This window comes from Rana temporaria, chromosome 7, assembly GCF_905171775.1.
Source record: "Rana temporaria chromosome 7, aRanTem1.1, whole genome shotgun sequence".
NCBI lineage: Eukaryota > Metazoa > Chordata > Amphibia > Anura > Ranidae > Rana > Rana temporaria.
This window is the reverse complement of record NC_053495.1, coordinates 155,527,701-155,544,069: the sequence shown is the minus strand read 5'-3', so window position 1 is coordinate 155,544,069 and position 16,369 is coordinate 155,527,701. Positions and strand designations below refer to the sequence as shown.

General features: G+C 43.4%; 1 protein-coding gene across 1 annotated transcript in view; it reads left to right on the top strand.

Annotated features, from left to right (window-relative positions):
- Window positions 1-2,673, top strand: part of LOC120945792 (ranaspumin-like) — a 75,898-nt gene extending 73,225 nt beyond the window's left edge. The window contains exon 11 of the transcript XR_005750620.1: window positions 2,619-2,673. The gene's annotated coding sequence lies outside the window, so the exon portion shown is untranslated. The remainder of the gene's footprint in view (window positions 1-2,618) is intronic.
- The last annotated feature ends 13,696 nt before the right edge of the window (window positions 2,674-16,369 follow it).

The following is a 16,369-nucleotide window of genomic DNA, read 5'->3' as shown; positions in this document are numbered from 1 at the left end:
GACAGCTTTTTTGAGCTTTACAGCTTTATGTTTATGAGATGGCGCAATCTTTTATATTTTCACGTTTCTTAGAGCCCTTTCACACTGGTGCACTATTATAACGCTCCAAAAACGCCCCTATCCATTGAAATGAATTGAAAACGCGGTAAAAACGCAGTAAAATCGCGGTAAAACGTGGTAAATTCGCAGTAAAATGTGTGTTACCGCTATTTTAACGCTCCGCGTTTTTACAGCGTTTTTGGTGTGAAAGGGCTCTTAAAGTAATTTTATTGCCTTAAATTAAGATTTTTTTTTGCATGTGTGTAGCGCTACCCCCTCAGGAGCCGCTGGTTGTTTTGGGATCAGCGTATTTAAGTTACCTCTTACCCTTGTTTAGGGGTGAAGTGGATGATCAGACTAGTGAGCGAATGTCCAGACAATAAATAAAGGTTTTCTGAATGCTTTATTCTCGGCCAAACATGACCAACATCAACATGAGGTATATAGGAAAGGTTGATGAAGCAATAGAGAACTTTGCAGTATCAGGCCTGGATATGAAGCGAGCAATCCTGCTCTCAGTAGTAATAAACACAGTTCGTTGCCACTCTAGCCACTCCCGACACGAGTTTGGCAGCCGAATCGCTACTTTAAGGTTGCTGGGAGGAACAGGTCTCTGATACAGACCTGGCTCTGGGGACCTCTGCCACAGGCCTAGTATTTGGATGAGCTAAATGGATTGACCGATTCCTCACAGTAAATTAAGTCAGGGTCACCGGGTGACAGTTGAAGTGTACCTGTCAATGTCCCGGTCACCAGATCCCTGATGGTTCGTTCAGGCCCCTCAGATAACCTGTTTTCTGGGTTCTCCTTGATGCCTCCTTCCCTGCTGAAGAAGTCCCCGCCCATAGAGGACATAACACGTACGGAGGGAGGTTTGTGGCGTCACCCGCGGCTATCACTTTGCTCAATATACACGCTGTATACATCGGCATCGATCGTGGTGCCTTCATTGTGAGTGTTTTTTTACCTTTATTACGATTAAATCGTTTATCCAAACGGAGAGCACTATGTTTTGGCATTTGTTTATTACATGACCTGGGATGACCTATCGGTTTTTCTGTGACATCTCTACTACTGCTGGATTTGCTGATATTTACACATAAAGCGCATTTGACCCTCCATAATTAAAGGGTCCAGGTGGTGAGGCCATTTCATGTGGTGGTGGATGTGTGTCTAGCACGTGTGAAGTTACCTACACAGTCATCTGTCTGTCTACATTGGCACTCACTGGAGGTGTACTGCGATTTTATGGACTTTCTATTCATCTTTTATTATTTTATTTGAGCGCTGCACCATCTGTATTTGTCTCCTTGAGCCAATCCCCCCACCATTCAGCACACAGCTTGGGTTCTCTTCAATAGAGCTGGGGACCCAGCGAGTCACTGGGGCCCCTTTCAGCATCATGGAGCTCCGCATGCGACCCCGGCCTGGTAGGCCATATCGCCGGGGTCTGTTGGATACGCACACCCTAAAGGTGGGTGCCGCACCTGGAACCTGGAACCCGCGAAGAACCAACAAAAATGGCGTCTGCCACAGATATACCCCGCGAGGGAAAAACTCCTCTAATTGGCTGCTGGGGAAAAGTGACTCTGCCAGAACCCCTCTAGCGCCAACTGTTGCTCAGGGGTGGGATCAACACCCCTGGAGCGCAGACTGACCCACAGGACAGTTCAGGAATGACAGCAGCCCAGATTTAGCAAATTATGAATGGGAGCAAAATAACTCTCCCATTCCCCACTAACTTTAGCGTAGTGCCCATACTGAAAGTAAGGGGGCGCTACATGTGCAAAACATGAAAAAAATTGCTCTATAGCCAAACTAGTTAAACAATGTTTATCAAGCTTCTGAACAAGCTGTTCTTGCCCCGTACACACGAGCGGTTTTCCCTGTCGGAAAAAAAAAACTGATGTTTTTTCTGACGGAATTCCGCTCAAGCCTGCCTTGCATACACACGCTCACACAAAAGTTTGGTGAACTTTTGTTTGTCAAGAATGCGGTGATGTAAAAGACTGCGACTAGCTGAGAAAATTAAGTTCTATGCTTTTGAGCATGCGTTGATTTGTTTCCGACCATGTGTCGGAATTTTGCGTGCTGGGATTTGTACACACAATCGGAAATTCCAATCAGTTTTTTCCTGACGGGAAAAAAGAGATCCTGCTCTCTTTCTTTTTACAGCAGTTTTTCCATTGGAAAAAGTCTGAAGCATACACACAGTCGGGATTCCCGATCAAAAGCTCTCATCAGACTTTTCCCAACAGAAAAAAACGATTGTGTGTACAGGGCTTTAGCCCCAAACCCAATTGGCAGACACCAAGGGTTGGTACACACAGAATCTGGTGCAGCTGTCCATAGTAGGCAATGTTACTGTTTTTCAGAGGGATGCAGATATTACATTATATTACTTTTCTGCAATTTGCTGGATTTTTTTTTTTTTTTTTTAGCTTTCCTGCTTCACCACACTTAGTTTTCTTGTGGAATGTGTCACATTTGAGAGAAAAACAATTATATATATATATATATATATATATACAAACAAACACAATCATGTATTAAACACCTTTTTACCCATTTTAAAACAGGGGGCACTTGGATGTGCCTTGGGTGAGGAGCTTGGACTGGAAAATGAAGAACTGGTAAGAATATTCTCCAAAATGTATGAATGTTCATCCTTAGGCCTCGTACACACGGGCAAGAATCTCGTCAGGAAAAAAAACGTTGTTTTTCCCCGATGAGATTCTTGGCAAGAATCTCTTGCCGCCTGAGTGTACAGACAGACCTTTCAAAAGAACTGCGGTTGTTTTTCCCGATGAGATTCTTGGCAAGAATCTCTTGTCGCCCGAATGTACAGACAGACCTTTTAAAAGAACTGTGGTTCTCTTGAAAGGCAAGAATGCAGTGACGTCATCGCGTACGACGAGCATGCGCTCGTCACATTCGATGCCGTTGCCGCCATCTTGCTTCACCCTACCTATGTCGTGGAAGCTACCTGCATGCGTCAAATGTCAAAAACACTTGAGCATGCGCGGGTTTCCACAGCGACAGGTAAGTATACACACTCTCGGGTTTCTCGCCGGGAAAAGGGCCGACAAGCATCTCGCCGAGAAAAATGTTCTTGTTGAGATTCTGGCCAGATTTCCAGATGAGAAACCTGAAAGCCTCGTACACACGCTCGGTTTACTCGGCAAGAAAGCTCTGCCAGCAGTTTTCTTGCTGGTTCTTGCCGAGAAAACCGAGCATGTGTACGAGGCTTTACAATTAATTCTTGAAACCTCTCCAACAGGTTCTGTTGCAATTGGGTTATAGATTTAAAAAAAATCAAGTATGTAAGCATTGTTCATTTTCTCAGGCTTTCTAATAACTGCAATAACAATTTTAAGCTTAACCACTTCAGCCCCAGAAGGATTTATCCCCTTAATGACCAGTCCATTTTTTGGGATACGGCACTGCATGGCTTTAACTGACAATTGCATGGGCGTGTGATGCTGGACTCAAACAAAATTGATGTCTTTTTTTTCACAAAAATAAGTAAAAAATATAGTTTTTGGTGGTACCGTATTTATCGGCGTATACCGCGCACTTTTTTGCCCTGAAAATCAGGGCAAAATCATGGGTGCGCGATATACGCCGATACCCGCTTTCCCGCGCCGAGTTTGAATACTGTGCCGGCATATACCGAGCGCAGTACACTCGTGTATAGTCGGGCAGTCTCGGCTCCTCTCGCGCTGACGTCCTGGACGTACAGGACGTCAGCGCGAGAGTAGCCGAGCCTGCCCGACTATACACGAGTGTACTGCGCTCGGTATATGCCGGGCAGTATTCAAACTCGGCGTGGGAAAGCAGGAAACGAGCGGGGAGGACGCCGCAGAAGGACGCCGGACCCGACGAAGAGGACACCCGAAGCCGCAGACGGACGCCGGACCCGACGAGGCCGCCGATGGACGCCGCACAAGTTACCAAAACTGTAAGTACAAAAATATTTTTTCCACAGGAATTTTGGACAACTTTAGGGGTGCGCGCTATACGCGGGAGCGCAATATACCCCAATAAATACGGTATTTGATCACCAATTTTTTGTACTATAAACAAAAAAGACCGACAATTTAAAAAAAATATATATTTTTTACTTTTTGCTATAATAAATATCCCCCCAAAAAAATGTCTTCATCAGTTTAGGCCAATATGTATTCTTCTACATTTTGGTTAAAAAAATCGCAATAAGCGTATATTGATTGGGTTGCAAGTTATAGCGTCTACAAAATAGGGGATAGATTCATGGCATTTATTTTAATTTTTTACTACTAATGGCAGTGATCAGCGATTTTTTTGTGAGACTGTAACATTGTGGTGGACAGATCAGACACTTTTTTTGGGACCAGTGACCTGTTCCTGATCACTAGGAAGAGACAATCTCTCTCTACTTCCCTGTCAGACTGGGGATCCGCTTTGTTTACACTGGCAGATCCCCATTCTGGCTCTCTGTGGAGCAATCACAGGTAGCCAGCGTACACTGTGGCCGCCGGCCATGTGCATTGGCTCCGTCTCGTGCTTGCTAGAGCCATTGCATGGAGCGATGTACCGGTATGATGATTCCAGCAATAGAGCCGCCCTGCCGCAGATATCTGCAGAGGCTGGTCAGCAAGTAGTTAAAGCGACTTAAAGTATTGACTGAAGGCAAACAAATAGGACACTGCCCCCATCTATAACTGGCCTTCACAGCAAGGAGCACATGGAAGGGCGATGCATGTCAAACAAAACCAAATACATTTCCCAACCTACAGTAACTCACCAACCAGTCTGCAAACAACCAAATGATCCTGTCTAACAGTATGCATTAAAAACAGGGGTTTAGTTTGCACACATATGCAAAAACATGAGTAAGCTGCAGAGCCACTTCACGACACCCCACTGTTATCTGCAGTCCTAACTCTATACATTTTTGAGAGCCTTCACAGTGGAAGCACAAACATGTGCCTTTGAGGGATGTGGTCTCACCAAACTTACCTGCCCTCTATCTATCCATTATAATGCATGTGCTTCCACTGTGGCGGCTCTCAAAAAGTTATAGAGTTAGAATTCCCATGCTTTGATGGGATCTACTCTCACTTCCTGTTTTTATTATGGGGCAGGAAGTGAAGGTAAAGATCCCCTATGGGACACAGATAGCAAAAAAACTGACTTATAATGGTTATAATCCTTGCTTACTCTATACAAAAGTGAACAAAAAATGTTGCCTTAAAGGGGTTGTAAAGGTAAAAAAAAATTCCCTAAATAGCTTCCATTACCTTGAGGGGGCGAACAGGAGAGTCAGGACGCCCATTAACACACAGCTCCTTTCTCTATCTGCAACGTACAGAGCGTCCTGACTATCCTGATCGCCCCCTCAAGGGAGGGGGCGAGCACGACACTCCACACCAGGGAGAAAGCCTTGCATTACTGTGTGTAGTTACAGACAGAAGAACAGGAAGTGAGGATTTCTCAGATGAAATAAGGACATTTAAAAGCAAAATCGAAGGATGAGATAAGTGAAGGAGGACTGCACTAAGGTAAAGGAAGTTATTTAGGGGAAAAAAATACCCTTTAAAGAGATCTGTGCTTGCAAAGAAGAAAGCAAAATGCTTAACTATCCTGCTGTCCCTAAACACTGAATACTGCTCTGATGCAGACAAATCCTGAGGATAGGAGTGGAGAAGATGAACAAGACAGATTCCCAGACAGTACACCTAATACTGATGATTAGAAGATTAGGAAAACTTTCATCCTGCTCTGCTAGCTGTTCAGTTTGTGTGCTTACAGTACATCCACACTGGGTCAGTACTAGGGATGAGCTTCGAGTTCGAGTCGAACTCATGTTCGACTCGAACATTGCCTGTTCTCCTCTTCGACTAACAATTTGGGGTGTTTGCGGAAAATTCGAAAAGCCGCTGAACACCCTGGTAAAGTCTATGGAAGAAATCTAAAGTGCTAATTTTAAAGGCTAATATGCAAATTATTGTCCTAAAAAGTGTTTGGGGACCTGGGTTCTGTCCCAGGGGACATGTATCAATGCAAAAAAAAGTTTTGAAAAACTGCAGTTTTTTCGGGTTCAGTGAATTTAATAATGCTTAAAGTGAAATAATAAAAGTGAAATATTCCTTTAAATTTCATACCTAAGGGGGGGGGGGTGTAAAGTATGCATGTGAAATAGCGCATGTACTTAGAACTGTCCCTGCACAAAGTGTCATTTCTGAAGGAAAAAAAGTCATTTTAAAATGACTCGCGGCTATAATGAATTGTCGGCTCCCGAATTCATTCATAAAAAAAAAGGCCCTTCAGGTCTGGAATGGATATTAAGGGGAACCCCGCCGCCAATTTAAAAAAAAATGACGTGGGGCTCCCCCCAAATATCCATTCCAGACCCTTCAGGTCTGGTGTGGATTTTAAGGGGAACTTCACCCCAAATTTAAAAAAAAAAATGGCGTTATATTTATTATAGCAAAAAGTAAAAAATATTGCATTTTTTTTCAAAATTGTCGCTCTATTTTTGTTTATAGCGCAAAAACTTAAAACCGCAGAGGTGATCAAATACCACCAAAAGAAAGCTCCATTTTTGGGGAAAAAAGGACGCCAATTTTTTTGAGAGCCACGTCGCACGACCGTGCAATTGTCAGTTAAAGCGATGCAGTGCCGAATCGCAAAAAGTGGCCTGGTCTTTGACCAGCAATATGGTCCGGGGCTGAAGTGGTTAATTAATGAATTCTCTCTGAATTGCCGAGAGCCGACAATTCATGATAGCCGTGAGTCATTTTTAAATTACTTTTTTTCCTTCAGAAATGACACTTTGTGCAGAGACAGCTCTAATTACGGGAAACATGCGCTATTTCACATGCATACAATACACCCCCTCTAGGTACGAAATTTAAAGGAATATTCTTTAAGCATTATTAAATTCACTGCTCCCGAATAAACTGACATTTTTAAAACTTTGTTTTGCATTGATACATGTCCCCTGAGACAGGACCCAGGTCCCCAAACACTTTTTAGGACAATAACTTGCATATTAGCCTTTAAAATTAGCACTTTAGATTTCAAACGTTCGAGTCCCATAGACTTTAATGGGGTTCTAAAGTTCACACGAACATTTGGTGTGTTCGCAGGTTCTGGTACGAACCGAACAGGGGGGTGTTCGGCTCATTCCTAGTCAGTACAATACTATTCCACTAACAATAAGAAGAACCCAGCTAAATTGTATATGTATGCAGGCAGGGCAGCAGTCTGGATCCTTTATAATACAAGATAATGGGGGTTATTTACAAAAGGCAAATCCACTTTGCACTACAAGTGCAAAGTGCACTTGAAATTGCACTGAAAGGGCATTTGGAAGTGCAGTCGCTGTAAATCTGAGGGGTTGATCTGAAATGAGGGCAAGCTAAAATGCTGTTTTTTTTTCCTTGCATGTCCCTCTCAGATCTACAGCAACTGCACTTCCAAGTGCACTTTCAGTAAAATTTCAAGTGCACTTTGCACTTGTAGGGCCAGATCCACAACCAGCGGGCTTAACTTAAATGTTCCGATTTAAGTTACACCGCCGCAAAATTTCTACCTAAGTGCCCGATCCACAAAGCACTTACCTAGAAATTTGCAGCTGTGTAACTTAAATCTGTCCGGCGCAAGGCGGGCCCAATCTAATGGGGCGAGTCCCATTTAAATTTGGCGCGCTCCCGTGCCGGACGTACTGCGCATGCTCCCGACGCTATTTTCCCGACGTGCTTTGCGTTACGTTAAGTTGCGCCGAGTTTTGTGAATCGCCACGGGTAAAAAAGAGATGCGGCGGGAATTTTTTTTTTTTTTTTTAATTTGACAGCGACGCGGGAAAGAAGGGTCTACTTTTACATGGTGTACTAAGTTTACACTTTGTAAAAGCAGCCCTAATTTTGCGACGGCAAACTAACACTTACAGAGAATTAACGAAGGGAAAAACCTTCGTGGATCTCCGTAAGTGCTAATTTGCATACCCGACGTGGAATTTCGACGAGAAATGCCCCCAGCGGCGGCCGCGGTACTGCATCCTAAGATCCGACAGTGTAAAACTATTACACCTGCCGGATCTTATGCCCCGTACACACCATCACTTTATGTGATGAAAAAAAATGACGTTTTTAAAAACGTCACTTTAATTGACTGTGTGTGGGGGAAAACGTCGTTTTATGTCTTGTAAAAAACGACCAAAAAAAATTGAAGCATGCTTCAATTTTATGTGTCGTTTTTCAAAAGTGCACTTTTTACTTCACAGAAATTGACCGTGTGTAGCAAAAAACGTCGTTTTCTAAGACGTTTTTTCATCCACGCATGCCCAGAAGCTAGCTTCAATGGTAAAACGTGGTGGAACGTAACCTCACTTTGCAAGAACATTGTGAGAAAAACGATGGTGTGTAGGCAACTTCGTCTTTGAAAATTGAAGTTTCAAAAACGTCATTTTTTACTTCACAGAAAGTGTCGTTTTTTTTCATCACATAAAGTGATGGTGTGTATGCGGCATTAGGAATATCTATGCGTAACTGATTCTATGAATCAGCCGCATAGATAGAAACAGGGATACGACGGCGTATCAGCAGATACGCCTGCGCATCCCTTTTGTGGATCTGGCCCGTAGTTTGCACTTGTAGTGCAAAGTGGACTTGCCTTTAGTAAAAATGTGTTGTTGACAGCAGAATGATGTGTGGGTAACGGAGCTGCGGTGGCTCAACGCGATTGGCACTGCGCTGACAAGCCATTCACCTCTGCAGCTAGGGGTTCGGATCCCGGTCTCAGCTACATGTGAATTGAGTTTGATGGTCTCAGCCCGGCTCCTGGTGGGTGTGCTATGCGAGGTAAGCCTGCGCTCAGTACGCCCACCCCCCTCCCACAAAAACCACCACACTTGCACGCACTCGAAATTGGGTTAACACGCGCGCACTTTGACAACGCAGTCTCTAAAAAAGAGAGGCGAAGGACTAACGGGGCTGGTTGAGCGGGCTAGATCCTCTCACTCCCTTATAGGGAGTCCCTCTGCCCCGTTGGGCTTCAAAGCGGAGCAGGTAGGGCGGGCTGTGTGGAAGGACCCCCTCACACACCCACCATTGCCACCCGGGGCATGGAGAAAGGTGGCAGCTTGCCTCTGGGGGAGGCCTGCCTACTCCTAACTCCTGCAGTCCGGCTCCTCTCTCGAGTACACGCACAAAATACACTTAAAAAAAAAAAAGAATGATGTGTGGGTAGGTGTGCACTGACCCTGGAAGTTGTATAAAGCCAGGGTCTGTGTTGACAATGCAGAAAGAAGAGCTTTTGTAATTGATATGAGATAAAATGTAACAGAGAGCAATAGGCACATAAATGTCTCCTATTAAAAAAGACAGGGAAGTAACTTGAAATCTTAGCAAATCTCTTATGGCCTGCAAACTTTGAAAAAGACTTAACTGTTCTCTCTGTCTAGCAGATTTTTAAAAATTATAGTTTTTAGATGTCTTTGCAAATGACAGAACTTTATTCCCCCCCACCCCCCTGGTACTTTTCAGTAGAGCAAAGGGAAATCTTTTTCCTTTCATTAGTCATTCTTTAACCGCTTGCCAACTGCCTAACGTAGATATACGTTTGCACAGGCATTCAAAGCAACATACAGGTACATTGCTGTGAATCTGCTGCCTAGCAGGCCCACTTGATGTCCGCCGGTGTCCCGCGATCGTCTCACAGAGCAGCAGAACGGGGAGATGCCTGTGTAAACAAGGCATTTCCCTGTTCTGCCTAGTGACAGGACACTGATCTACTGCTCCCTTTCATCCGAAGCAGTGATCAATGTCGTGTCACTTGTAGCCCAGCCCCCACACAGTTAGAATCACTCTCTAGGACACACTTAACCCATTCCTTTCCCTAGTGGTTAACCCCTTCCCTGCCAGTGTCATTTACACAGTAATCAGTGAATTTTTATAGCACTGATCGCTATATAAATGACAATGGTCCCAAAATAGTGTCAAAAGTGTTCGATGTGTCCGCCGCTATATTGCAGTCACAATAAAAAAAATTCTGATCACCGCCATTACTAGTAAAAAAATAATAATAATAAAAATGCCATAAAAAACTGTCCCCTATTTTATAGATGCTATAACTTTTGCACAAACCAATCAATATACGCTTATTGCAATTTTTTTTACCAAAAACATGTAGAAGAATACATATCGACCTAATTTATTGCAACATTGGGCACTTTCCACCATTGCACACAGGCACGCGTGCACTTTAATTGTATCAACATTTTATATTAATATTTTACTATGCCAAATTTATTCATGAATTGAATTATAGAACAGCGCCACATCTACCGGTATTAGCATTTTTCTTCATACACTTTTACTTCATTTAGATGACAGTAACACGTAGAGCAGGTGTGCCCAACCAGTGGCCCGGGGGCCACATGTGGCCCGCGAAGCCCTCTGATGTGGCCCATGACCTCCTGCTCTGGGATGGAAAAATAGAATAGAATACTGTTATTAAAGGTAAGGTTTTTTTATTACTAAAATCACAGTGTATATATGGGCATATCTGTTCTGCAGTGGTTACTGATCTGCAGGTGCAGAGAAGAGCACCTGTGGGTTACCTGCACTGAGCCATAGACTTCTATTACCTGCAAGTTTGGTATTCTGACAGTAGAGTGGGCTCTATAGAGCTGAGTGGGCTGCCATCCGCCTACTCCACTCATTGTGGCCCGCAGCCGGTTAACAAGTTGCTTAAGTGGTCCTTGCTCTTCAAATGGTTGGGCACCCCTGACGTAGAGGCTGCAGTTCATTCTTTTTTCAACTCCCTAGGAATACAAGTCCTGACAATTTAAAATATCCATAGCGCAGAATCACATTTTAACTCATATCGACCTAAACGGAGAAAAATAAAAAAAATATGTATTCTTTGGGGTTATTTATCATAGCAAAAAGTATTGTTTTTTTTTTTTTTTTTAATTGTCGCTCTTTTTCAGTTTATAGCACAAAAAATAAAAACCACAGAGGCGATCAAATACAACCAAAAGAAAACTCTATTTGTGGGGAAAAAGGGACGTCATTTTTATTTGGGAGCCACATTGCACAACCGCACAATTGTCAGTTAAAGCAACGCAGTGCCGAATCGCAAAAAATGGCCCGGTCATTGGGCAGCCAATGGTTAAAACCTGTACCTGTTCTACTCCTATTCTTTTTGTTTAGTTCTGGCCACTAATCCACTTAATACAATCCAAACCTCATCCACACAGCTCTATACAGTACATAAAATAACAAGTACAAAAAAACACACTAAGACCATGATAAGTGCTTGATGCATACGCAGTCCACACTATACAGGCATACCCCGCTTTTAAAGGGGTTGTAAAGGTAAATGTTTTTTCACCTTAATGCATCCTATGCATTAAGGTGAAAAAACATCCGTCGGTACCGCCCCCAAACCCCCCCCCCCCCCGAGCCCCACGTTTTACTTACCTGACCCTTCGAAAGTCCCGGGCGCGTCCATGTGATCCTCTTCGGTTCCCAGCCTGGCCGTTGATTGGCTAGGCTTGACCGATTGATAGCAGCACAGCCATTGGCTGGCGCTGCTGTCAATCACAGCGGATGACGCGGCGCGCTGGGGGGCGGGAATGAGTGATACAGTCGGCGGCTATGCCCGCCGCTGTATCACAGGAGCGCGCTCGCAAAAGCTTTTTACCATGCTCGCTCGCTCACATGAAGGTAGAAAGCTTTTGCGAGGAGGAGCCGAGACAGCCGCCGAGGGACCCCAGAAGACCGGATTCGGGGACACTCTGTGCAAAACGAGCTGCACAGTGGAGGTAAGTAATAACATGTTTGTTATTTTTTTTAAAAAGTACGCAATGGGGTCTATTTACTAAGGCTGGAAAGTGCAAAATTAGGCCAATTTCTGCATAGACACCAATGTGTTCCAGGTTTATATTACCAAAGCTTAATTGAACAAAGTGGGGTTAGAAGCTCATTGGTTTCTTTGCAGAAGTGAGCCTTATTTTGCACTTTCCAGCTTTAGTAAATAAACCCCATTGTGTACTTAAAAGTAGGGTATGCCTGTACACTTCAGTGTTTTTCTTGATTTTCCACTGTACACAAATTCATTCATAAAGTGATCATGAAATTTAAAGTGCTCCATGTCCCCTCAATGTTTCCAACCTTACCGGAAATGTTTGACCCCCGGCATACTTTAACAAGCTTTCTTTTACTGTTGCAGCAAGAATTAAATCAGAGTTCTTTTTGGAATCTTCCCCCCTCCGGCGCCAAATTTGGCACCTTTCAGGGGGGAACAGATACCTGTATAATGCAGGTATTTGCTCCCACTTCTGGGCATAGATTGCCACAGTTACTGCGGCAATCTTTGCCATGTCCGGCCCCTCCTCCTTCACCCCCGCTGTCTTCTGGGGGACACAGGTCCCAGAAGACAGCAAAGACCAGTGGGATCGCACAGCACGACTAGCACATGCGCAGTAGGGAACCAGGGTGTGAAGCTGCAAGGCTTCACTTCCCGATTCCTCCATCCAAAAGCAAAGTGACAGATCGGCTTTGGGTGCCGACATCATGGGTGCCCTGGACAGGTAAGTGTCCATATTTCAGTCAGTCATATAAATTTAGCAGCTGCAGTATTTGTAGCTGCTGACATAAAAAAAAAAAATAATTGGCCGAACTCCACTTTAAGTATTAAAAGCTTCAAGACAGAGCACCACTGCACTAAGGCCTCGTACACACGACCGAGTTTCTCGGCAAAAACCAACAAGAAACTTGCTGGGAGATATTTTTTTGCCGAGGAAACCGGTCGTGTGTACATTTTCATCGAGGAAACTGTCGAGAAACTCGACGAGCCAAAAAGAGAACATGTTCTCTATTTCCTTGATGGGAATGGAGAAAATTGGCTTGTCGAGTTTCGACGGCTTCACAAGGAACTCGACGAGGAAAACGATGTGTTTCGCCCATCGAGTTCCTCGGTCGTGCGTACGAGGCCTTAGAGTGCTAAGGACAATGTGGTATAAAAATGATCCAATAAAAACATTGCAATTATAAAATCACCTAAAATATACAGCAACCTTGTAAAGCAATAAACACATTAAATAATGTGACTTTGTATTAACTTCTAAAACGATTTCTGCGTGGTTTTAGGATTTCACTAATTTTTACGTTTTTTATTTTTTAAGGAAAAAGCACTGAGAGACCTTGGACGTGATTTACTTGAGAAACTGGTTTTGAACCTATTCCTTGCTGGGGTAAAATGTTTTTTTGGTTTGTGATTTATATATGTCTTCCACATTCTGATACGTAAAGCTAATATTACATTTGGTAAACTGTACAGTGGGATTGAGAAAAGCAGCCAGGAATTGAAGTACACTTTAATTAAATTTTTCCGAATAAAAATTCCACCAAACTACTTTACAGCTAATAAAAATAATGTCTTGTAATTGCTTTATGAGGTTTGTTTACAGTTTCAAAAATTTAAGGTTATAAAGACCTAAAACAATATACCACTTATTAAATGGCTTTACCTTAGTGTGTTAATTATCCTATATTATCTTTATTATAGAAAGTCGATTTGATTAACGGCATAGTATGTCCTGTGGTAAGTTTGAAATGCATTCCTTAGTAAATATGGCTTTGCGTGTTCTATCTTTCAAATCTCATTAGTCTGAGATTCTACATTGTCAGTATAATCTACTTTGGGGTTGGATAACTCATATATAAATGTATAATCATTTTTTTAACCACTTGACCTCCAGAAGATTTACCCCCTTTCGTGACTAGGTCATTTTTTGCGATATGGCACTGCATTACTTTAATTGACAATTGCGCAGTCATGCGACGCTGTACCTGAAAAAAAGGTATGTCCTTTTTTCCACACGAATAAAGCTTTTTTTGGTGGTATTTGATCACTTCTGTGTTTTTTTTTTGCAGTTATTAATCATGTGATCTTGCGTAGGATTGCTGGGTCTAATACATAATCCTGCGCAGCAGACCAACCTTCCCGCCATATTGTGGCAGTGGGACCCCCTGCTACCTGAAAGATTGCAGGTTTACACCAGATTTTGGAGAGAAAGGCACGCTGATTGCACAGCTGTGTGTTGGGCTATTTAGTTGTGACCTGATTATGGCTCAGGGCCCCACACAACAGACAAGAAGTCTGTGCCCGGGAGTCAGGTGGACTCCCATTCCTTTGAGAAGAGTCAGAGGCTACATGGGTGCAGCCAGAGCATGCGTGTCTGGGCAGAAATCCTTGGTGACAGAGCAGCAAGGCACTGACCAGGAGTAAGCTTAACTCTAGAAAATTCTTTTGTTCTAAGGAGCAGACCGTATGCCGCGTACACATGACTGTTTTCCGTGATATAAAAAATGCCTTTTTTTTTAATGTCATTAAAAACGATCGTGTGTGGGCTCCAGAGCATTTTTTTAATCCATTGGATTATATTCCATCAGATATCCGATCGTGTGTACAGGGCTTAAGACATACATGGATATAAATCATCACAGATTGATAGAACCAAAATATGTAAGGAACAGTTACAAGAAAAAGTATGTGAACCCTTTTGAAATGATATGATTTCTGCACAAATTGGTCATCAAATGTGATCTGATCTTCATCTAAGTCACAACAAGAGACAATTAGTCTTCTTAAACTAATAACACACAAATAATTAAATGTTACCATGTTTTTATTGAACACACCATGTAAACATTCACAGTGCAGGTGAAAAAAGTATGTGAACCCTTGGATTTAATAACTGGTTGAACCTCCTTTGGCAGCAATAACTTCAACCAAACGTTTCCTGTAGTTGCAGATCAGACGTGCACAACAGTCAGGAGTAATTCTTGACCATTCCTCTTTACAAAACTGTTTCAGTTCAGCAATATTCTTGGGATGTCTGGTGTGAATCGCTTTCTTGAGGTCATGCCACAGCATCTCAATTGGGTTGAGATCAGGACTCTGACTGGGCCACTCTAGAAGGCGTATTTTCTTCTGTTTAAGCCATTATGTTGTTGATTTACTCCTGTGCTTTGAGTCGTTGTACTGTTGCAACACCCATCTTCTGTTGAGCTTCAGCTGGTGGACAGATGGCCTTAAAGCGGGAGTTCACCCATTTAAAAAAAAAAAAAAAATCTCCCCTTAGCTTCCTGCTCGTTCGGTCTAGGGGAATCGGCTATTTATATTAAAATATAAGCAGTACTTACCCGTTTTCGAGCTGCATCTTCTTCCGTCGCTTCCGGGTATGGGTCTTCGGGAGCGGGCGTTCCTTCTTGAGTGACAGCCTTCCGAGAGGCTTCCGATGGTCGCATCCGTCGCGTCACTCGTAGCCGAAAGAAGCCGAACGTCGGTGCGGCTCTATACTGCGCCTGCGCACCGACGTTCGGCTTCTTTCGGAAAATCGTGACGCGATGGATGCGACCGTCGGAAGCCTCTCGGAAACCTGTCAATCAAGAAGGAACGCCCATTCCCGAAGCCCATACCCGGAAGCGACGGAGAGGATGCGTCTCGTAAACGGGTAAGTACTGCACATATTTTAAAATAAATAGCCGATTCCCCTAGTAATAACGAGCAGGAATCTAAGGGGGAAAAGTGCCCTCTAAGGGTGAACCCCCGCTTTAAGTTCTCCTGCAAAATGTCTTGATAAACTTGGGAATTCATTTTTCCTTCAATGATAGCAATCCATCCAGGCCCTGATGCAGCAAAGCAGCCCCAAACCATGATGCCCCCACCACCATACTTCACAGTTGGGATGAGGTTTTGATGTTGGTGTACTGTGTCTCTTTTTCTCAACACATAGGGGTTGATTTACTAAAGGCAAATCCACTTTGCACTATAAGTGCACAGCAAGTGCACTTGGAAGTGCAGTCTCTTTAGATCTGAAGGGAAGATCTGAAATGAGGGAAAGCTCTGCTGTTCTGATCATCCAATCATGTACAAACAAAAATGCTGTTTTTTATTTTTCTTGCATGTCCCCCTCGGATCTACAGCAACTGCACTTCCAAGTGCATTTGCAGTGCAAAGTGGATTTGTGTTTAGTAAATAAACCCCATAGTGTTGGGTTTCTTCCAAACAACTCAACTTTGGTTTCACCTGTGCACAGAATATTTTGCCAGTACTGCTGTGGAACATCCAGGTGCTCTTGTGCAAACTGTAAACCTGTAGCAATGTTTTTTTTTTTTTGGAAAGCAGTGGCTTCCTCTGTGGTATCCTCCCATGAAATCCATTCTTGTTTAGTGTTTTATGTATCGTAGATTCGCTAACAGGGATGTTAACATATGCCAGAGACTTTAGCTGACACTCTAGGATTCTTCTTCATCTCAATGAGCAGTCTGCG